The sequence below is a fragment of the Scylla paramamosain genome, chromosome 31, assembly GCF_035594125.1.
Source record: "Scylla paramamosain isolate STU-SP2022 chromosome 31, ASM3559412v1, whole genome shotgun sequence".
NCBI classification, from domain to species: Eukaryota; Metazoa; Arthropoda; class Malacostraca; order Decapoda; family Portunidae; genus Scylla; species Scylla paramamosain.
In genome coordinates this window covers 8,956,317-8,980,811 of record NC_087181.1, presented here as the reverse complement: position 1 = coordinate 8,980,811, position 24,495 = coordinate 8,956,317, and the positions used below count along the sequence as shown (strand labels likewise).

Sequence of the window (24,495 nt, the reverse complement as noted above, 5' to 3'; positions counted from 1 at the left end):
CTTTACGCTTAACAACTGTCTGTTAAGAGATAAAAGTCCTCCCAAGGACCTCCCAAGGACTTTTAACTTAACAGAACTTTTAAGGCATTAACAAGTTTCTGTTAGCGCTTAACAGGAGAATGTTAGCAACTGTTTGCTAGGATTAACATGTTTTATGTATACGGCCCCAGGTGTCTATCCGGCTTGTGTCCGCTTCTCTCATTGGCCAATGCCTCTCTTTACTTTGTTTCTGCGTTCTTATTGGTCGCAGCACCTCCCCGCGCTGTGTTTACTGGCTGTTCCGAGTTGTGGCGCCATTATCTGTACTTTTCTTTGATTTTCTGTTTAGCTGTTGTGTTTATTGCATTTTTTTCCATTTTGCTGTCTTTCAATTGCCGTGTGTTACACAGATAACCATGACTACACACACACACACACACACACACACACACACACACACACACACACACACATATATATATATATATATATATATATATATATATATATATATATATATATATATATATATATATATATATATATATATATATATATATATATATATATATATGCGCGTATAGGTCTCTTGTGTTTAGTGATTTATACACATCACATTTTTTCCTGCCTTTCTCTAAATTTTTACCAAGGCTATGCGAGAATATATTTTCCTTTGTGCATTTTTATTTATACTTGACTGCCTTACAGTATTGAGTGATTGTTTTGGGTTGTCTGGTTGAGTGTGTGCTGGTGTGTGCTTCTGATGTCAGCTGAGCCTGTGCCCCTTTGCCCTTAGCTCTGAGCTGTCCGTGGCTACCTTGGTGGCTGGTGATGCACATCCCTGGTCTTGCAAGCCGTCACTGTACGCCACTCCTTCATCAAGATCCCAAGCCTACACCTCTCCATTTGGGTTGTGTCTCATAAGTTTTCATTATTTTTCGTGGTTGTGTTAGCCACGGAAAATAGCACCCGTTACTAGTACTCTTTAAATATTACTATTTCTTGTGCTTGTGATATTTTGCTTTTGTGCATTTGCACACATAAAAGTTAATTTCTTTACACAGCACAATAATTGCTTAATTTTTTTTTGTCCTATTTTGTGCAATTTCTCAGATTTGTTTATTTTTTATCTTATTTTATTTATTTATTTATTTATTTATTATTATTATTATTATTATTATTATTATTATTATTATTATTATTATTATTATTATTATTATTATTATTATTTATTATTATTTTTTTCTATACTGCTTTTCTCTGGCAAATTGTTCCATTTATATATTGTTTCGTCTCCATCAGTTTTTCTCATTCTCCTAGCTGCTACCTCTGTAAAGGGGCCTTATTAATTTGTTTTGCAAAGGTACCAATAAGCTGTTCAAGAATTTCCTATCCCGAAGTTAGTAAATCATGTACGCTCTTTCCTTGGTCTTACGGGTTATTAAGGTGCGTTCATCAAGGACTTTGCATCCATTGCGTCACCTCTGACGCGTCTTCTTAAATGGGATGACTTTATCGTATGGCATGATGCCCAGCAAACTAATTTTGACAGACTCAAACAGGCACTCACTTACGCTCCAGTCTTTGCCTTTTTAGATTACAGTCTGGCTTTTACACTTTGCACCGATGCAAGTGCTTTGGGCATTGACGCTATTTTGATGCAGCAGACTGAGAGTTTTCATCCTCACGTCATCGCTTATGCCAGCCGTACCCTGAATGCTGCTGAGACTCGATACTGTCACTCATCTTGAGGCTTTGGAGCTTATGTGGGGTCTCCATCATTTTCGTGACATCATCTATGGTTACCCATCGGCTGTCTATGCTGATCGTGCTTCTTTGCTTCACCTTTTTAAGGGTAAAAATCTGACAGGTCGTCTTGCCAGATGGTTTTCTCACAATTTTAATGAAATTAACCCAATGATCAAGTATTTGCACGGCAAAGCAAATGTTGCTGCAGACGCTCTTTCACGAAATATTGCTGTTGCTACTGTGTGAGAGATTACTAATATCTCACACAAGGAACTTTTGATGCACAGTGTCAAGACCCCTTATGGTTTGTTGTGATATATGCCTTAGAATCGAGAGATGATTCTCTCTTACCTAAGTTGCATGTTCCCTTGTCTCAGTTTTCCCTTGCTGATGGTATTTTATGTCGTACCGTTTCAGTTCATGAGAAAATAGTGATGCAACCTGTCATCCTCACTTCTTTAATTCCTTCAGTGTTTCAGCTCATTCATGATGCTCCCCTGTCCGATCATCCAGGTGACAAATCTTTAATGATGGCTCGTTAGCGTTGTTATTGGACTGCGATGACCCTTAACATCAGGAAATGTTGGGTTCTGATCGGCGTGAGGTCGGCCCAACCTCAATTCCAAAGTATTTACAGGTTCACCCAGGGCTCAATATAGGGAGAGGCTCCCAGCTCACAGTAAAGGTCTTGGTGTCTTGGAGCCACCTCTTCCTCTTCTTGTCGCCAATGATGTTGATAGTGGCGCACTTCAGATGTCCGAGTTCCAGCTCCCACTCACATCTAGTGCAGTCTGGAGGCCACCAGGGCTGGAGATCGTGAGTGCGACATCAATGGCGTAAGCCACGTAACTGATGGATTCCCCTGAAAGGCGTGCCCCAGCACCTTTAGGGAAAGACTAGAGAACCCAATCAAGAGTGACATTGAAGAGGTAGGGAGATAATGGGTCTCCTTATAGGACCCCTCGTGTGATCTTAACCATAGTTCCCATGATGTTGGTGGTGGCTTTCTTATACAAGTTGTCTAAAAACGTGGTGAGTTCTGGTGGAAATCCCCAACGCTTGTTGGCAGCAAGAAACAAGAGGTGACCTAGTCGAACGCCTTTTTTTAAAAATCAATGAAGGCCAAAGAGAAGTTAGAGTGGTCCTTCGTGGCATCACTCATTAACTGTTGGACTAGAAATAAATTAGCAGCGACGCCCTCTTCTAGGACAAATCCTTTTTCCTTTGCTTTTTCCTTTCCTTCCTTTGCTAGGTAGAGGAACCATTGTCATGAGGTGGACTGCCATAATCTTGTGGAATAGGCGGAATAACAGGCTGGTGATCGTGATTGGCCGAAATTGTCCTGAGTTGGTAGGCTCCGCCACTTTAGGTGTAAGGGTGGTCTTCCCATCAAGCCAACTTGCAGGGAGATCCCTAAGATGGAGTAGGAAAATGAAAACCCATTGGACTTTTTCAACCTTAAGGGCCTCCGTATCCCCGAAGGTCCTCCCATCTGGCCCCGGAGATGTGGAGGTCTTTGTAGTGTTAATAGACCTTACTGCCTTTTTGGCTGTTATAAGGCCAAAACTTCTAACACAGGTCTCATAGGACGTGGTGAACGTCTATCGGTCGGGGAAGGTCTTTCGAAGAGACTGGCCCAGAAGATGTCAGTATCTGGGGGCACAACACTGGCGCCACCAGGAAGTTCCGCTAAGATGTTACGTAGTGTGCGGCTCCGGCCTTTGCCCCAAGACCACTGGATGTTACAATATTGCCAACATCTTTTCTTGTTTCTTTTAGCATTAAAGCCGACCCTCTGGCACACTTGGGGTGGCTTATATACAATTTTTTTTGCTGAACACCATGAATTCACAAGACTTTCAATTTCACTGACACAATTTGGTACACTAATTCCGAGGGAAGTGAACACCTCTTGCAGCTTCTGCTGCACACTATCCAGCGGAGATGGTACAGAGACACTACCGATGGGGATGGATGTTGCTCCCGACGCCGGTGGAGTGGCGGGCCCAGTAGGACTGGATGTAGAGACAGCTAGAGGCAGAGGAGGCTCTAGGACGAACTGGCGAACTAGAGTCTAAAAGAAATCTACAATGAAATCTAATGAACTTGTGGAACAGGCTAATAGAAAAATTTTGGAGATCCCTCGGCATGTTGCGGGTAGACTTCATGAGTCATGGGAGGATTGACATCCGCACGTAGCTGCTTTTATCAATGGCTCTGTAAATTTGTCTATGGGAAAGACTCCTCAGTATATTGTGTTTGGCGAAGAGAAACGTCTCCCTTATGACATACTTGTAGCTCCTCATGTGCCAGTGTATTCCGCTGATGACTATGTGGAGTCTCATATCCGCACTTTTCAAACTATTCATGCGTCTATGCGAGACTTCAGACTTCACGCGCGGAGATGACTAGTCGGCAGCACAGTACAACCACGCCTGTGTCCCTTGTTGATGGTTACACTGTTTTTAAAACCTCACCTCTGCGCCAGTCAAAATTAGAACCTAAATTTTCAGGCCCTTTTCTCATTACTAAGAACTTTTCTGGTTATAAATTTAAACTCTTTGATCCAGCTCTGAATATTTCAGATATTGTTCACATTGACAGGTTGAAGAAGGTTTGGGTCCCCATCCCCTCCTCTTCTGATTCTTCAACGCCTTCGCCTCCATTTGTCTCTCGTACTTCTGTTGCTCCTACTCACTCTTATAATCTCAGTAACAGAACTATAAGAATTTTTTTTTATGGGGCCCATTTCATATTTGTTATATATATATATATATATATATATATATATATATATATATATATATATATATATATATATATATATATATATATATATATATATATATATATATATTTTTTTTTTTTTCTTTTCTTTTCTTCTCTTTTCTTTGCTGTCCCAGGGATATTTATATTTTAATTTGGCCTTTGGGAGGGATTGTTTTTTCCTACCTTATGTTAGGCCAAGACTAATTATAATCAATCAATATAATTATTGTTTTTTTTTTGTGTGTACTGTCCTGCAGTGATTTTTTTTTTTTTTTCATTTTTGCTCGGCGACAAATTTACAGTAATTCTGGGGCTTGCCAGTCGTTCCCCTGTAAGCTTGAGAAGGACTGGGAAGTTCTAATTTCGGTAAATATTACGTAACCTCTAGTCACCTGATGTGATAAATATTCCTGTAACTATTCGGTGAATTATTCTCAACCAACATAGCCAGAAATTGGCTGCGAGAGAGAGAGAGAGAGAGAGAGAGAGAGAGAGAGAGAGAGAGAGAGAGAGAGAGAGAGAGAGAGAGAGAGAGAGAGAGAGAGAGAGAGAGAGAGAGAGAGAGAGAGATTCCATAGCCCATACACGATGATCAGAGGTACCCAAAGTCGAAGATAGTAACACAATAAGCAGCTTAGTGTTAGATGGATGATGGAAGTATGTTAGTGTTTGTGATCAGGATATAACTTGAAGAAGCATATTCAGGTTTCACAAAATTACATTTTAAAAAGAGATTTAAAATTATTGAATGACGGTTATTGCCGAGTTACAAGGGAACCTTAAAGAAGACTAGATTAATTTATGCATAGAGATGATACGTGGATATAGTTGCCGGTGTTTCATACAGAGACCACCTGTAAGACTTCCGGTTTCTTGTAGTATGTGTGTGTGTGTGTGTGTGTGTGTGTGTGTGTGTGTGTGTGTGTGTGTGTGTGTGTGTGTGTGTGTGTGTGTGTGTGTGTGTGTGTTATTCATCTAAGGCCGACAGTGAGGTCACAACCCCTCGCCTTGCTGCTGGTGAACAGGGGCTACACATAAGAGGCTACCCCATCTCCCCAACCACGTCCGGGATTCCAATTCGTGCCTTCTCGCACTAACCAGTACAGTACGCGGTGTGTGTGTGTGTGTGTGTGTGTGTGTGTGTGTGTGTGTGTGTGTGTGTGTGTGTGTGTGTGTGTGTGTGTGTGTGTGTTGCGTCGCGCTGTAGGCTTAACTGAACGAGCAAACTTGTGCCTCATACAAGTGAGTTTGCTTCTCACACGCACCGCGCCGGGAACCGTGAAGCATTAAGTGCTAGTCTCACGGAAGTCAAGCGTCAAGCATTATAGTTTATACACATCAGACTCAGCTTTGTGGTAATATTTGCCGTTTTTATGTAACTACCACACTCACATATCTATGGCAACATGTCTACATAGAAGTATACAAATGAGTGTGAAGCGTAATGAAGGTTTGTACTTCATAGGAAATAATTTAAATCTTAAGAAATTAGCTAGTGAAAGATAGATAGATAGATAGATAGACAGATAGAGAGAGAGAGAGAGAGAGAGAGAGAGAGAGAGAGAGAGAGAGAGAGAGAGAGAGAGAGAGAGAGAGAGAGAGAAGGCAGTAGGGGAAGAGGATATCAAATGTTTCTACTTGGCGTTTATATCTATCTATCTATCTATCTATCTATCTATCTATCTATCTATCTATCTATATATATATATATATATATATATATATATATATATATATATATATATATATATATATATATATATATATATATATATATATATATATATTTTTTTTTTTTTTTTTATCTAGATCAAAAGAAATCAAAGTATCTCACAGTATCTGATCTTCATTTTCGGCTAGACTCTCTCTCTCTCTCTCTCTCTCTCTCTCTCTCTCTCTCTCTCTCTCTCTCTCTCTCTCTCTCTCTCTCTCTCTCTCTCATGCTCTCAAAAGTGCAATGTAAAGCATAAAACGAAGGAAGAGACGATGTAAAGAAGTGGAATTTCAATGCAAGTGAAGTTAAGGAATCATTCAATTGCACCATAATTTCAGAAACCCTCCCAGAATATTTACGTCACTCTCCCCCTTTCTTCTATTTCTCGTTCTTATTTTTGTTGTCCCCTACTCACTGCAGCATTAATTTTGTCCTTTAAAGTGACAATGCTGAGACGGAGCACAGGAAGTCGGACAGACTTGCACGCGGTGGCCGAGCTGTCAGCTCTGACGTGCTTATCTCACTGACGTGATTTTATGTCCTATCGAAAGCCTCCATTTCTCGAGCTGTAGTCGACTGCCCGAATAATAGTAGCATGCTTCCCTGTTTTCGACGGTTATTGCATCATGGAATTTTGTGCGGTGGGATGAGCGTCTGTAAAGGCGATATCTTAAGATATCTTGCCTGTGGCACTACTGGCAGCGGCCAGCCATCTAAGCCTCCAAAAGGGGACGACTAGATGAGCCCAAAAATAAAATAACAGCAATAAAATGCGCTCTAGCGCAGTAGGCTGAGAACGCAGAAGAAAATTATGGTGAAAAAATAATAATAGATGGGACTACCAATGATTTTCAGAGTCAATGAAGTTACTGAACTGTTTGAGGAAAGGGAGAGTGGGCAGATGGAACTGTGGATGAGGTATCAGGATGGAAAACAAAGTTAAATGGCTTTACATATTGAAAGATTTGGTGAACTCGAGACAGGAAGGTAGGGAAAGATAAAGAGGATAGATAGGTGTTAGGATGCTGAAATCTGAAAAGAAAGAGACTGTTGGGAAATATACGGCAGAGAAGAGGCTCTTGGATGGAAGACAATGTAGCATAATAGGACTGTAGTGATTCAGAACGGAAATCACCGCAGAAAGTTGTGGGGAGTGAAGCAGTACAGGGTTGAGGTGTGACAAGGATAATGAGCAGTACGTCGCGTGATGAATAAGGGCGGTTTAAGGCAGGGTCACAATCTTCTGTCCCTCTCTATCTGTCTCCTCTGTCCCTATTTACCTTTACTATGCACTATTTCTCCTCCAATTTCTTTACACTTTGAAACAAAATAAGCTTTAAATGGATGACTGCTAGGTTAAAGCATTATATAGGGCGTAAGAGAAGTGTATATAAGAGATTAAAGGCAGGTGAGGAAGTTTTAAGGACACAGTATAATGAATTAGTTAGAACAGTCAGGAAGTTAACGAGGAAAGCTAAGGACAATTATGAATTAAAGGTAGCCAGCCAGGCGAAGACGGACCCCAAGGGATTTTATCAGGTATACAGGACGAAAAATAAGGATACTGTAGGTCCATTAAAGGCAGCAGATGGGGAGCTGGTTAGTTCTGGGGAGGAGATTAGTAAACTTCTGAATGATTATTTTTTAACTGTCTTCACTCAGGAAAACATGCAGGATATGCCAGATAGTGAACAGGTGTTTAGAGCAGATGAGTATGAGAAGCTGACGGATATTTCCATAACTAGGGAGATAGTGGAGCAGGAGATAGATAGGCTAAAAAAGTTCAAGTCACCAGGACCTGATGAAATATATCCCAGAGTACTGAAGGAATGTAAAAAGATTATTAGTGAGCCGTTAGTTTCTGTCTTTAGGAAATCACTGGAGTCGGGTGAGGTACCAGTAATGTGGAGGCAGGCTAATGTAGTACCCATCTTTAAGAAAGGGGATAAAACTTTAGCGTCTAATTATAGACCTGTCAGCTTAACTTCAGTTGTAGGTAAAATGTTAGAGTCAATAATAGCCAGGAACATTAGGGAACATTTAGACAAACATAACTTGATAAATCAGTCACAGCATGGCTTCACGAAGGGGAAGTCTTGCCTGACAAACTTGTTAAGTTTTTACAGTAAGGTGTACGAGGCAGTAGATAATGGTGATAGTTATGATATCTTATATCTGGACTTTAGTAAAGCATTCGACAAGGTGCCCCATCAAAGGCTCCTGAGAAAGGTTAGGGCGCACGGGATAGATGGGAAGGTGTTAGGTTGGATAGGGTCATGGCTTGGTAACAGGCGACAGAGAGTGCTAATAAACGGCTCGAAATCCGAGTGGGGTCATGTCATTAGTGGGGTGCCACAGGGATCAGTATTAGGGCCATTATTATTTCTAATATATATCAATGACTTGGATAGTGGAATTAGTAGCGATGTTAGTAAATTTGCGGATGACACAAAGATAGGTAGATTAATTAGGTCAGAAGCGGATGCCATCGCCTTGCAGACAGACTTAGATAGAATGAATGAATGGACGGATAGATGGCAAATGCAATTTAATATCAATAAATGCAAAGTGCTTAGCGTAGGTAGAGGAAACCCACACAATAGGTACACATTAAACACCCAAACTCTGGTAGGTACAGGGTACGAGAAAGATTTAGGAGTTATAGTTAGCTCTGAACTCCGTCTAGGGAAACAATGCATAGAAGCCAGAAACAAGGCAAATAGGGTACTAGGATTCATTTTTAGGAGTGTTAAAAGTAGAAGGCCGGAAGTAATATTAAAGTTATACTTGGCGCTGGTCAGACCTCATCTAGACTACGCTGTGCAGTTCTGGTCCCCACATTACAGGAAAGATATAGGTCTATTAGAATCAGTACAGAGGAGAATGACTAAAAGGATCCAGGGGATGAGGAGTATTCCTTACGAAGCGAGGTTGAAGCGGTTAAATTTACATTCTCTAGAGAGACGTAGGTTAAGAGGGGACCTGATAGAAGTCTTTAAGTGGTATAGGGGTTATAACAAGGGAGATGTAAGCAAAATTCTTAGGATCAGCAACCAAGGTAGAACAAGAAATAACGGGTTCAAGCTTGAAAAATTTAGGTTTAGGAAGGAGATAGGAAAAAATTGGTTCTCAAATAGAGTGGTAGATGAGTGGAACGGACTCAGTAATCATGTAGTTAGTGCCAGGACACTAGAGAGCTTTAAGAGAAGATTAGACAAGTTTATGGATGGGGATAACAGATGGAAATAGGTAGGAGTGTTTCATACAGGGACTGCCACGTGTAAGCCTGGTCGCTTCTTGCAGCTTCCCTTATTTCTTATGTTCTTATGTTCTTATGTTAATAGGGAAGCATCCTTTTCCCTGGCATTGTAAGGGATTAAGGGATAAGAACGGACGACAGAGAAACAGGATAATAAATACATTTTTCTTATTGTTGCCTTTCCTCTTATGCTTAGCTTCCTTCTCTGCAATTCACTTGAATGGTCTTCATTATGTAAAATATGGGTTTGAATATGCTTTCATCCCTCTGCCTTGGTGTTCTTATTTCAACAATGAACTATTCTCAGAAACCATTTAACTCCTCTCTCTCTCTCTCTCTCTCTCTCTCTCTCTCTCTCTCTCTCTCTCTCTCTCTCTCTCTCTCTCTCTCTCTCTCTCTCTCTCTCTCTCTCTCTTTCTCTCTCTCTCTCACCACACACACACACACACACACACACACACACACACACACACACACACACACACACACACACACACACACGCTCACGCACGAACACACGCGCGCGCGCAAGATTATCTTACGGTCCGCATCTTCCTTGCCTTAAATCATCCCATACCATACACACATACCATACATACACTATATGTAACGAAAGATCTTCCCCACCCTTAAAACGTGCTAATGGCATCATTAAACAAGAACAAAACATATAGAAGCATATGTAGTGTTTCTATGATGCGAAAGTAACGGTGAATGTGTAAATAAGATGAACAACATCGGTGTCTTTAAATCAAGATGGCATGTGTTGCTTTAAAAGATGTGTGTGTGTGTGTGTGTGTGTGTGTGTGTGTGTGTGTGTGTGTGTGTGTGTGTGTGTGTGTGTGTGTGTGTGTGTGTGTGTGTTAGTAAAATTCCATATTTTTTTTTTTTTATGTAGGAAGGATACTGGCCAAGGACAACGAAAATCTAATAAAAAAAATGCCCACTGAAATGTCAGTCCCATAAAAGGGTCAAAGCAGTGGTCAAAATTTGGTGGATAAGTGTCTTGAAACCTCCCTCTTGAAGGAATTCAAGTCATAGGAAGGTGGAAATACAGAAGCAGGCAGGGAGTTCCAGGGTTTACCAGAGAAAGGGATGAATGATTGAGAATACTGGTTAACTCTTGCGTTAGAGAGGTGGACAGAATAGGGGTGAGAGAAAGAAGAAAGTCTTGTGCAGCGAGGCCGCGAGAGGGGAGGCATGCAGTTAGCAAGATCAGAAGAGCAGTTAGCATGAAAATAACGGTAGAAGACAGCTAGATATGCAACATTACGGCGGTGAGAGAGAGGCTGAAGACAGTCAGTTAGAGGAGAGGAGTTGATGAGACGAAAAGCTTTTGATTCCACCCTGTCTAGAAGAGCAGTATGAGTGGAACCCCCCAGACATGTGAAGCATACTCCATACATGGACGGATAAGGCCCTTGTACAGAGTTAGCAGCTGGGGAGGTGAGAAAAACTGGCGGAGACGTCTCACAACACCTAACTTCATAGAAGCTGTTTTAGCTAGAGATGAGATGTGAAGTTTCCAGTTCAGATTATAAGTAAAGGACAGACCGAGGATGTTCAGTGTAGAAGAGGGGGACAGTTGAGTGTCATTGAAGAAGAGGGGATAGTTGTCTGAAAAGTTGTGTCGAGGTAATAGATGGAGGAATTGAGTTTTTGAGGCATTGAACAATACCAAGTTTGCTCTGCCCCAATCAGAAATTTTAGAAAGATCAGACGTCAGGCGTTCTCTGGCTTCCCTGCGTGATATGTTTACTTCCTGAAGGGTTGGACGTCTATGAAAAGACGTGGAAAAGTGCAGGGTGGTATCATCAACGTAGGAGTGGATAGGACAAGAAGTTTGGTTTAGAAGATCATTAATGAATAATAATAAGAGAGTGGGTGACAGGACAGAACCATGAGGAACACCACTGTTAATAGATTTAGGAGAAGAACAGTGACCGTCTACCACAGCAGCAATAGAACGGTCAGAAAGGAAACTTGAGATGAAGTTACAGAGAGAAGGATAGAAACCGTAGGAGGGTAGTTTGGAAATCAAAGCTTTGTGCCAGACTCTATCAAAGGCTTTTGATATGTCCAAGGCAACAGCAAAAGTTTCACCAAAATCTCTAAAAGAGGATGACCAAGACTCAGTAAGGAAAGCCAGAAGATCACCAGTAGAGCGGCCTTGCCGGAACCCATACTGGCGATCAGATAGAAGGTTGTGAAGTGATAGATGTTTAAGAATCTTCCTGTTGAGGATAGATTCAAAAACTTTAGATAAGCAGGAAATTAAAGCAATAGGACGGTAGTTTGAGGGATTAGAGCGGTCACCCTTTTTAGGAACAGGTTGAATGTAGGCAAACTTCCAGCAAGAAGGAAAGGTAGATGTTGACAGACAGAGCTGAAAGAGTTTGACTAGGCAAGGTGCAAGCACGGAGGCACAGTTTCGGAGAACAATAGGAGGGACCCCATCAGGTCCATAAGCCTTCCGAGGGTTTAGGCCAGCGAAGGCATGGAAAACATCATTGCGAAGAATTTTAATACGTGGCATGAAGTAGTGATGCCCAGAATCGTCTAAGGTAGAGTTTTTAGCAAAGGAGTGAGCAAAGAGTTCAGCTTTAGAAATAGATGTGATAGCAGTGGTGCCATCTGGTTGAAGTAGAGGAGGAAAAGAAGAAGAAGCAAAGTTATAGGAGATATTTTTGGCTAGATGCCAGAAATCACGAGGGGAGTTAGATCTTGAAAGGTTTTGACATTTTCTGTTAATGAAGGAGTTTTTGACTAGTTGGAGAACAGACTTGGCATGGTTCCGGGCAGAAATATAAAGTGCATGAGATTCTGGTGATGGAAGGCTTAAGTACCTTTTGTGGGCCACCTCTCTATCATGTATAGCACGAGAACAAGCTGTGTTAAACCAAGGTTTAGAAGGTTTAGGACGAGAAAAAGAGTGAGGAATGTACGCCTCCATGCCAGACACTATCACCTCTGTTATGCGCTCAGCACACAAAGACGGGTCTCTGACACGGAAGCAGTAGTCATTCCAAGGAAAATCAGCAAAATACCTCCTAAAGTCCCCCCAACTAGCTAATACAAAACGCCAGAGGCACCTTCGCTTACGGGGATACTGAGGAGGGATTGGAGTGATAGGACAAGATAAAGATATGAAATTGTGATTGGAGGAGCCCAACGGAGAAGAAAGGGTGACAGCATATGCAGAAGGAATAGAGGTCAGGAATACGAGTAGGGTGTTGCACCAATTGCTCTAGGTCATGGAGGATAGCAAAGTTGTAGGCTAGTTCACCAGGATGGTCAGTGAAGGGAGAGGAAAGCCAAAGCTGGTGGTGAACATTGAAGTTTCCAAGAATGGAGATCTCTGCAAAAGGGAAAAGGGTCAGAATGTGCTCCACTTTGGAAGTTAAGTAGTCAAAGAATTTCTTATAGTCAGAGGAGTTAGGAGAGAGGTATACAGCACAGATAAATTTAGTATGAGAGTGACTCTGTAGTCGTAGCCAGATGGTGGAAAACTCGAAAGATTCAAGAGCGTGGGCACGAGAGCAAGTTAAGTCATTGCGCACATAAACACAGCATCCAGCTTTGGATCGAAGATGAGGATAGAGAAAGTAGGAGGGAACAGAAAAGGGGCTACTGTCAGTTGCCTCAGACAGCTGAGTTTCAGTGAGGAAAAGAAGATGAGGTTTAGAAGAGGAGAGGTGGTGTTCTACAGATTGAAAATTAGATCTTATACCGCGAATGTTGCAGAAGTTAATGAAGAAAAAGTTGAGGGGGGTGTCAAGACACTTAGGATCGTCGACAGAAAGGCAGTCCGACCTGGGGACATTTATGGTCCCCTCCCCAGATGGGGACTCCGAGGCTGGTGTAGGAGTCGCCATGATGATTTTAAAATTTTTGAGTGAAGGGTGTGTGTGTTATTAGGTGCTTGTAGTTTTGTGTGGAGGAAGAGAGTTGTCTTTAGAGGGCAGGCTGTGACTGCCCCCTTGTGTTGTGAGACACAAAGGGAAACGTTCAGTGAGGTCACAGCTGGGTTTAATGATAAGTTCACAGCACCCCCTGAACAGTGTTTTAGACCTCACTGGGAGTAATTATCGTTTCGGCAGGTGTCTACTGCCTCCTCCATTTAAAAAAACACAATTTCCAGCTCATGATAGCAACGGCTAATACACACACACACACACACACACACACACACACACACACATACCAACTATGACATTTTGAAGCTATATATTGCTAGGCTTCTAGGAAGAGATGACATTGAATTCCTGCGGGGATCCAGTATAGCAAATGAAACACACGAGGTAGTAACGAAAGAAGTTTCATATTAAAAAGAAAAAAAAAGTGGAAACGTCAAATGGATTCGTCTTTAGAAAGAGTAAAAATGAAAATAAGTGTATTTGAAAAGAAATTGAGGTTGGATCTAAGAAGAAAACATACTAGTCTTAAGCAGTGATGTCATCAAATCCAATAAATTTCATGTCTATGAATCAAATATAAGATAACAGATGAATTGATAAACCGTCTTATATTAACAGCTCGGCAAAGAGCAATATATGAATGTGACAGCTGGAGGTAGTTATTGGATACTGTTTTGCTCTGAAACGTTTATACAATACGACTTTTCTTCTTCGCGCAATTGTAACTATTGTGCAATTGTGCTATTCTACTCAAATGAAGAATACACAGTGCAGGACAATTTCAATCTCTGTAGTACAACAGGTTATACAATTATTTGTTTTGTGTTTTCTGAATTTTAAATGGAAAAGAGAATACTACTCTTGCGTATGATTGAGTCCTTGGAAAGATTAGGGAAAAGGAGTACGACACGTGCTAAGATAATGAAAATATTTACGGTAATATGACAGTTCTTCTCTCTGGGGATTATTTTTCCATGGCCGTTACTCTTTTCTGCTTGCGTCTCTGTGTTTGTTTGTTTGTTTGTTTGTTTGTATATGTGAATTCTGACACACACACACACACACACACACACACACACACACACACACACACACACACACACACACACACACACACACACACACACACATACACACACACACACACATTCACGGTGAATACAATTCACAATCCCTTCTCATAATTAAACCAAATGCATTTTTCTTTTTTATATTCTTCTTTGTCGCAAGAGTATGCATTTAATTTTACTGTCATGCGTGTGAAGGTCTGTGCGTCCTCTCATCTTACGAACTTCACTTGCTTCCTTATTTCTCTTTCATTTCATCTCCAACACCTTACCTTTCCCTTCGTTTCTTCAGCTATTTTGTTCCCACTCCCCTCCAGCATTTTTTTTTTCTTTTCATTTTCTTCTTCCTTACATTTCCTCTCGCTGTCTCTCTCTCTATCCCTTCCTCTCTAAGTAATGAAGCGATAATGGGGAAGGAGGGAGGAAGCAGGAGGGAAGGGTCGGTCGTCTGGTAAAGGTAAACTTGACTTTCCAGATACTTGGTTCTGGCGAAGGGAAAAGTGCTAGAAAATGCCGCAGCGTAGGATTGTGTTGTGTGTTTATTTACTTCAGTATTTGAATGTCGGCAGGATATGGACACTGCTCAAATGACCCTGCTGACAAAAGGGTAAGAAGTGTGTGTGTGTGTGTGTGTGTGTGTGTGTGTGTGTGTGTGTGTGTGTGTGTGTGTGTGTGTGTGGGTGCTATTGCGCGCAGGTTGATCTAGTTATTTTTCTTGACGCGTATCATAGATAAAAACTGATCACAATAACGTGAGTATTTGTTGAGAAAGTGTCATGGTGACTCTCTCGTGTGTGTGTGTGTGTGTGTGTGTGTAATTCAATATGCCTTTAGTAATGATCAGGAATATACTCTGATACATCAATCTTGCCAGACTTGATAACAGGATCCGAATCAAAACAGGATGGTTCCACACACAAGTCTGTTTCCCATTCTAAGAACAGAATAGAGATGTATTTTTCCTTCCACGAGAGCCTCAATGAACGGGAGATGAAAATCTAAATTTTCAACACGTACCGTGTTGGTAAGGGTTTGTGAAACGTGTCGGTGTTTCAACGATTATAATTGACAACAGATTTAGAATTTAACTGGGGAAGATCTTTCTAAACATTGCCTTTGTCGAAATTATGATGACACGCTGTGTTAAGAATCAATTGCCTATAGAATTTTACGTGGCCTGAAACATCCCGTAACTCTAAAATAAAGTATTAAAGATAAATACTTGTAAATATAATAATATACTACTGTAATACTGCGGTAATGAGCGTACCTGGCTGGAAAGAGATGGGTGCATTTAACCTGTGTTAAATGCGGTAGTCTGGACAAGTGTGAATGCACTGGCCTGCGTTCAAGATGCACATCACTTGGAACGGTTCGCTACTATTCCGTGTAATGTTCGGCAGGGAGAGGTAATTGTCCGGGGTGCAATGACGCTGTTAACTGTCACTTGCCAGATAGCGGATAACAACATGACGACGGCATCCTCTTCTATATTCATGTCGAGTGATTCTTTATTTACCTCCGAGATATCTCTGAATCGAGACACTTTCTCTTCTAACATCCAGGTGGAACGTTCGCCCTCTTAAGGTTCTTATATTAGTGACAAAAAACAAACAATTAAAGCTAGCGTATCCGGTATTTTCCTTAACTCAAACAGGTGTGACGCAACAACAATAGCAGGAAGGTTTACCCACCTTGAAGAGCTGAGAGTAACAGGAGTTGCGGCGTTGTTTCATAAGAAGTTAGGCAGCAAAACATTATCGTGATGGTGGTGTTACTACTAGTAGCAATGATAGCAGCAGCAGAAGCAGTAGAAGTAGTAGTAGTAGTAGTAGTAGTAGTAGTAGTAGTAGTAGTAGCAGCAGCAGCAGCAGCAGCAGCAGCAGCAGCAGCAGCAGCAACAGCAGCAGCAGCAGCTGCAGCAGCAGCAGCAGCAGTTGTGGTGGATGAGGTGTTTGTGGTGGTGATGATAATTTTGCTACCGACACCACAGTACGAGTATCATCGTTCTCCTGGTGGCTGCGCTACAACTCACGTGTGGTAGGTTGGCACGTTAATCACTGCATTTTTTTTTTTCATGAAATATTGCTAAATATCACGGTCCTTAAATATAATTACGGCTTAGTATAAATTTTAGGCTCCAGACTTTCTTCATGATTATTTTGATGTTCACTTTGAGAACCTCTTTGGTAATTTTTATTTGCAGTCTTTTCTGTATTTTAAAATTTGGTAAAGAAATTCTAGCACAATATTATTTCGTCAAACGTATGGCCAATTTCACCAATACAATCCCGCTAGATTTAGGTGGCACATGAGGTCAGCACACTCCACGCCAACAACTTCCAGCACCAAGAAAGATGCCACAACCTGCACACTTACTCGCAGCAATTGGGATTTCTTCCTCTCCTTGACTTCACGATACACTCTGATGTCCATGAAAACTCACAGACACACGTCAACCTCAGGTCTCAGCCTTACAGCTTCCTCCGCGCCCTCTTTTGTCCCCTATCACCACTTGTGTGTTTTCCTCACCACATTCTCAAGCTCCCTACAGGAGTCACAAAGATGTCTGAGGAAGAAAGCGAGACATGTTAGTAAGGCAATCTATTAGAAATTATGTTACTACAGATTAACATTAATATGAGCTATTTCTTAAATCTAGACATGTGAAGGAAATATCTATGTATGAACAGCTAATGGATCGTAAGTGGCTCTTATCTGATAAAAGTTGTAAATGACATTTACTGAAACCTTCCAGACAAGTTATCCTTAAATCTTCCTAGAATTATGCGTATCTTGCAGGGGCATATGATGTAAATTGTGATATAAGAGTGCAATCCGTGGTGTCTATGAATAACAAATCAAACGTAAAATCATCTTTCTGAAATATTAACCTGCCTTCAGAGACAGACGGAGGCTGTGAAGGACAACTGTCATCATAATATAACAAAAAAATACGTGGATCTCATGCAGCTAACCAACCATTAAACCTTCCCACAGGTAATGTGGTAATACGTTAAGTACAAAATTTTGTACAGTGAGATCGCAGGATGGGGAGACATGCAGGTACCAAGTTCAGAAGGAAGCTTACTATGGAAATAATAGTCGAAGGTAGCAAGGGATGTACCATTATGACAGTGTGAGAAACGGTAAACAGTCAGTTAAAAAAAAAAAAAAGAGTCGAAGAGACGATAACCTTGTTCCTCCATGCTGCCTAGTGAGTGTGAATGAAGCTACATCATAATATGGGTGCCGCATTACTCTCTAACATCTGACACCTGGACAAATAATACCAATATACAGTTTACCGAATATCCTTATCAAAGTACATCTTGAAAAAGGGGACATAATAAAACGGATACACAAAAATATAAACATTCATGTTAAATCAAAATCACTTGACATGCACGTGATCATCATTATCTTCCTTTCGGATTCACACCAATTCTAGGAGCTGCCTCAAGGCGCTGCCTTTTGTAGGTCAAGTGACTTTTTTGCATTTTTCTTATGTTCTTGTGCTCTTATGTCCTTACGAAGGAAATTTTCAAATAAACTGATACCCAATTCTAGAACGGAAAGCAAGGAAAAAAATTGTCCACATGAAGGGGTCACAGCGAAGAAGTGTTCAGCAGCGTGTGCATGCATCGCGCCTTGGTGGTAGTGGTGGTGGCGCGCCGAGATTTAGATGGGTGATGGTTTGCGTAATGAGAGAGAGAGAGAGAGAGAGAGAGAGAGAGAGAGAGAGAGAGAGAGAGAGAGAGAGAGAGAGAGAGAGAGAGAGAGAGAGAGAGGTAAAACGCGTTTTTCTCACTGCCGTTTCCATTTTTTTAAATTTCGAATATTGCTGCTATTTTCAGTTGAGCTCTTTTTAATTATTTTCTATCACTAATTTTTTTTCTTCAGTTTACTTTACTTTCCCTTTCCTCCACAGATTTAATTTCCAGAGTCACATAATGTTCCCTTACTTTAACCTTGTCTTTTACTTCCTGTAACTTTACTTCCTTAATTTTCCCTCCGTCTTGCTTTCTTATTGCCTTCATGGCTGCCATCTTCTTTACACTTTCTCTTAATCTCTTCTGTCCCTTTCTCTTTGTTTCATTTCCCTTCGCCTATTTCTGCTCTTCATTCATATCTCAGCTTAAGTCTTTTACCTCTTTTGCCTTATCATATTTCGTAACGTTACTCTCCCCTCACTTTCTCTTCTTTTCCATTCTCCTTAATATCTTTACTTTTGATGAATGGCCCAAACTAGTCGTTCATTTATCACTCGCCAAGACTGTGTGTATATTATTCGAGGGACAAGTGGGATTAATAAATTAAGTTTCATGATTAATATTTGTGTGTGAAAGGTGGGTCAAGAAGGATGAATGGAATGAAGGTGTCTGATGATTCACAATTAAATTCAACTTCCTTTAAGTATGAAAAAAAAAACAGACAAGATGTAGAGAGAGAGAGAGAGAGAGAGAGAGAGAGAGAGAGAGAGAGAGAGAGAGAGAGAGAGAGAGAGAGAGAGAGAGAGAGAGAGAGAATGGTAAAACTATATAATAGAGCATGATAGGATAGGATAGGTGATTTTTCTTTCCCTTCTCCTCCTCCTCTCCTCCATCATCTCTATTATTTCAATTTCCACACCACTTAATTCTCTCCTCCAATCTTACCTCCTAACCTCCCCACCTCATCCCCACCATTCTTTCCTACACCAATGTTCCTGAGACCTCATCCTTCCATCTTACGGACTCTACATGCTTCGATATTTCTCCTTCCATTTCATCTTCACTAACATCCCCTTCCCTCCATTTCTTACACAAAGCAGTTACTCTATCTCACTCCTCTCCATACTCTCTCTCTCTCTCTCTCTCTCTCTCTCTCTCTCTCTCTCTCTCTCTCTCTCTCTCTCTCTCTCCCCCTTTCTTACATTTCCTCCCGTTGTTTCTTCCTCTGTTCCTTCCTCTCCAAGAAAATGAAGCGATAATGGAGGAAGGAGGGAGAAAACAGGAGGGAAGGATCGCTTTTCTACCAACGGTAAAGATAACTTTCCAGAAATTTGGTTTAGATGAACGAAAAAGTGCAAAAAAAAAAAAAAAAATACATATATATATATATATATATATATATATATATATATATATATATATATATATATATATATATATATATATATATATATATATATATATATATATATATATATATATATATCGTCGGTTCGTGTTGTGTGATGTCTTTAATTCAGTGTCTGAATGTCGGCAGGATGTGGACACTACCCTAGCGGCACTGCTGACAACTGGGAACAAGGTAGGGTGTATGTGTGTGTTTGTGTGTGTGTGTGTGTGTGTGTGTGTGTGTGTGTGTGTGTGTGTGTGTGTGTGTGTGTGTGTGTGTGTGTGTGTGTGTGTGTGTGTGTGTGTGTGTGTGTGTTGAAAAATAAATCTGTGGTAGTGGTTGCGTTTTATGGGTGAGAGAGAGAGAGAGAGAGAGAGAGAGAGAGAGAGAGAGAGAGAGAGAGAGAGAGAGAGAGAGAGAGAGAGAGAGAGAGAGATAGAGAGAGAGAGAGAATGTATTTTTTATTTGTTTACTTTCAGTATTATATAACTGCTTTTCTCATCACCCTGCGTCCTATACCCTGATGGTTAGTTTTTGGTAGCGTAGGGGTTATTGTTACTGGTGCAGGACTAACACCCAAAACACCTCTGTTTGACACAATAGCTCCTACATGTCCCCAGAAATCCAGGTATGTTTATAAATTATTCGATAACGATCACATATCAAAATAATACTGAAATATAAAATTAACATAAAATTTGTTCGATTATTATTTTGATGTAGATACGAGACAGCTATTGCCCAGCTATACACTTAAAAAATGATAGATAGAGATGATTCGCCATCGTCCTGATGCATGACTAAGAGAAAACTTAACCAGTTTCGTCCATCGTAAGACAATTTTTTTTTTTGAGCTTTTAGGGCACAGCGGATTATCAGTTCTTTCGAGATGTGGAGAGAGGAGTGAGGGTAGATGGCGAAGACAAGATGGAGATGCGGGCGAGTGAGCTGCAGTCAGTGCTGTATCCAGTGTAATGATGTATCGGGTAATAAATTGTGGACCTCTACGGACGCAAAAGCGCAGCCGGATATGAATTTCTCATAAAACGCGCTTGCAGATAAGATTGCGGATGTTAAAATATCAATATTTGCGGATTTCTTTTTACCTCCATATCTGCGGTTGTGGATGCGAATCATTTTTACACATCACAGTGATGCGAAGTGCGTCGTATCTGCTGCACGAAGTTCCAAAGAGGAGAAAAAGAAAAAGAAGAAAACAAAGATAGAAAAATGAAGAGAAAATAACAATACAACGATAATAAATAATAGAATATATATATATATATATATATATATATATATATATATATATATATATATATATATATATATATATATATATATATATATATATATATATATATATATATATATATATATAATGTAGTTGTAACTGAGGAAGGGGAGTACGGGGGACGAGGAGGCAAGGGGAGTAGAAGTGGGAAGTGGGTGGATGAGGAAGAACAAAAAGGAGTAGGGAACAGTAAAAGGTAATTTTTATTCCCCACTACTTCCTTCCTCCCTCTAATTCTTCACTCACTCCTCACCCTTCCTCAGTTATGTGTGTGGACATTGAAGAATATCGTTAGCTATTACACTTTCAGGGGGTTCACCCATTTAACTGTTTTCTGGATGCCAATAAAGCTTTTGTGAACTACTGGAAGCTTTTCAATAAATTGTTCATAAGAGGTGCTACAAATTATGCCATCAACTTAATGATGCTCTTGTACACCAGCCAAATTTCATTGTCAAGTGGGACAACTTCTCCCCCTCCTTTAAGACAGCCAACTAACGTTATTCGTCATGGAGAATGTTGTTTCACAGTCTCCCTCACTCGTCCCCACAGACACACACACACACACACACACAGACAGACAGACACACACACACACACACACACACACGTGATATATCGGATACTAAATTTTAGAGATCCGCGGAGGCGAAGGCGGAGCAGGATATGTCTATTTCATAAAATGCGGTTGCGGATATAGGTGAGGAGCTTAAATTATCAATTTTTGCAAATACGGATGCGCTTCCGGATTATTTTTACCTCTATATCCGCCGTCGTGGATGAGTTTTTTTTTTTTTACATTTCGCAGTCATTTATGCAGTATCGTCTCAAAATTCACTCTCTGTCACCTCACCTCCCCTTATCTATCCAAGATAAAAGGACAAGAGAGTGATACCTCGCTCTCTCCCACTCACTCCTTCCTGTCTCAAGTATCAGCCAGTCTCACTTTATTTAGTGCTTCTCAAGAGTCAGGATAATTCTTACTCACTCGTTTAATCTTTCGCTAACTTTCACACGTAATCATCCTTGCGTTCTCTCTCACTCACACTGACTCTCAGTCCCAATGTAATGAGAACCGTTCTCTCTCACTCACACTGACTCTCAGTCTCAGTGTAATGAGTACTCACTCCCATCCCCATTCTCACCCACTCTCACACTTAATCTTTGTTATTTTCATAATCTAACTCACGCTTGTTTTCCATAGAACACCACCTCTCCTCTTCTAAACCTCATCTTCTTTTCCTCACTGAAACTCAGGTGTCTGAGGCAACTAACAGTAGCCCCTTTTCTGTTCCCTCCTACTTTCTCTATCCTCATTTTCGATCCAAAGCTGATGCTGCGTTTATGTGCGCACTGACTTAACTTGCTCTCGTGCCCATGCTCTTGAATCTTCCGAGTTTTCCACCATCTGGCTACGACTACAGAGTCATTCTCATACTAAATTTATCTGTGCTGTATACCTCTCTCCTAACTCCTCTGACTATAAGAAATTCTTTGACTACTTAACTTCCAAAGTGGAGCACATTCTGACCCTCTTCCCTTTTGCAGAGATCTCCATTCTTGGAGACTTCAATGTTCACCGCCAGCTTTGGCTTTCCTCTCCCTTCACTGACCATCCTGGTGAACTAGCCTACAACTTTGCTATCCTCCATGACCTAGAGCAATTGGTGCAACACCCTACTCGTATTCCTGACCGTCTTGGAGATACGCCCAACATTCTTGACCTTTTCCTGACCTCTAATCCTGCTTATGCTGTCACCCTTTCTTCTCCGTTGGGCTCCTCCGATCACAATCTCATATCTTTATCTTGTCCTATCACTCCAATCCCTCCTCAGAATCCCCCTAAGCGAAGGTGCCTCTGGCGTTTTGCCTCTGCTAATTGGGGGGACCTGAGGAGGTATTTTGCTGATTTTCCTTGGAATGACTACTGCTTCCGTGTCAGAGACCCGTCTTTGTGTGCTGAGCGCATAACAGAGGTGATAGTGTCTGGCATGGAGGCGTACATTCCTCACTCTTTTTCTCGTCCTAAACCTTCTAAACCTTGGTTTAACACAGCTTGTTCTCGTGCTATACATGATAGAGAGGTGGCCCACAAAAGGTATTTAAGCCTTCCATCACCAGAATCTCATGCACTTTATATTTCTGCCCGGAACCATGCCAAGTCTGTTCTCCAACTAGCCAAAAACTCCTTCATTAACAGAAAATGTCAAAACCTTTCAAGATCTAACTCCCCTCGTGATTTCTGGCATCTAGCCAAAAATATCTCCAATAACTTTGCTTCTTCTTCTTTCCCTCCTCTACTTCAACCAGATGGCACCACTGCTATCACATCTATTTCTAAAGCTGAACTCTTTGCTCAAACCTTTGCTAAAAACTCTACCTTGGACGATTCTGGGCTTGTTCCTCCCCCTCCTCCACCCTCTGATTACTTCATGCTACCTATTAAAATTCTTCGCAATGATGTTTTCCATGCCCTCGCTGGCCTAAACCCTCGGAAGGCTTATGGACCTGATGGGGTTCCTCCTATTTTTCTCCGAAACTGTGCCTCCGTGCTTGAACCTTGCCTAGTCAAACTCTTTCAGCTCTGTCTGTCAACATCTACCTTTCCTTCTTGCTGGAAGTTTGCCTACATTCAACCTGTTCCTAAAAAGGGTGACTGCTCTAATTCCTCAAACTACCGTCCTATTGCTTTAATTTCCTGCTTATCTAAAGTTTTTGAGTCTATCCTCAACAGGAAGATTCTTAAACATCTATCACTTAACAACCTTCTATCTGATCGCCAGTATGGGTTCCGTCAAGGCCGCTCTACTGGTGATCTTCTGGCTTTCCTTACTGAGTCTTGGTCATCCTCTTTTAGAGATTTTGTTAGAGATTTTGGTGAAACTTTTGCTGTTGCCCTGGACATATCAAAAGCCTTTGATAGAGTCTGGCACAAAGCTTTGATTTCCAAACTACCCTCCTACGGTTTCTATCCTTCTCTCTGTAACTTCATCTCAAGTTTCCTTTCTGACCGTTCTATTGCTGCTGTGGTAGACGGTCACTGTTCTTCTCCTAAATCTATTAACAGTGGCGTTCCTCAGGGTTCTGTCCTGTCACCCACTCTCTTCTTATTATTAATTAATGATCTTCTAAACCGAACTTCTTGTCCTATCCACTCCTATGCTGATGATACCACCCTACACTTTTCCACGTCTTTTCATAGACGTCCAACCCTTCAGGAGGTAAACATATCACGCAGGAGAGCCACAGAACGCCTGACTTCTGATCTTTCTAAAATTTCTGATTGGGGCAGAGCAAACTTGGTATTGTTCAATGCCTCAAAAACTCAATTCCTCCATCTATCAACTCGTCAGAACCTTCCAGACAACTATCCCCTCTTCTTCAATGGCACTCAACTGTCCCCCTCTTCTACACTGAACATCCTCGGTCTGTCCTTTACTTATAATCTGAACTGGAAACTTCACATATCTCTAGCTAAAACAGCTTCTATGAAGTTAGGTGTTCTGAGACGTCTTCGCCAGTTTTTCTCACCCCCCCAGCTGCTAACTCTGTACAAGGGCCTTATCCGTCCATGTATGGAGTATGCTTCACATGTCTGGGGGGGTTCCACTCATACTGCTCTTCTAGACAGGGTGGAATCAAAA

At 41.1% G+C, this 24,495-nt stretch overlaps 1 long non-coding RNA gene across 1 annotated transcript in view; it reads right to left on the bottom strand.

Annotated features, from left to right (window-relative positions):
* Nucleotides 1-13,957: 13,957 nt before the first annotated feature.
* The window catches only part of LOC135116304 (uncharacterized), a 24,885-nt gene continuing 14,347 nt past the window's right edge, over nucleotides 13,958-24,495 (bottom strand). Inside the window, exon 4 of the long non-coding RNA XR_010276235.1 lies at nucleotides 13,958-17,023. This is a non-coding gene — a long non-coding RNA (uncharacterized LOC135116304). The remainder of the gene's footprint in view (nucleotides 17,024-24,495) is intronic.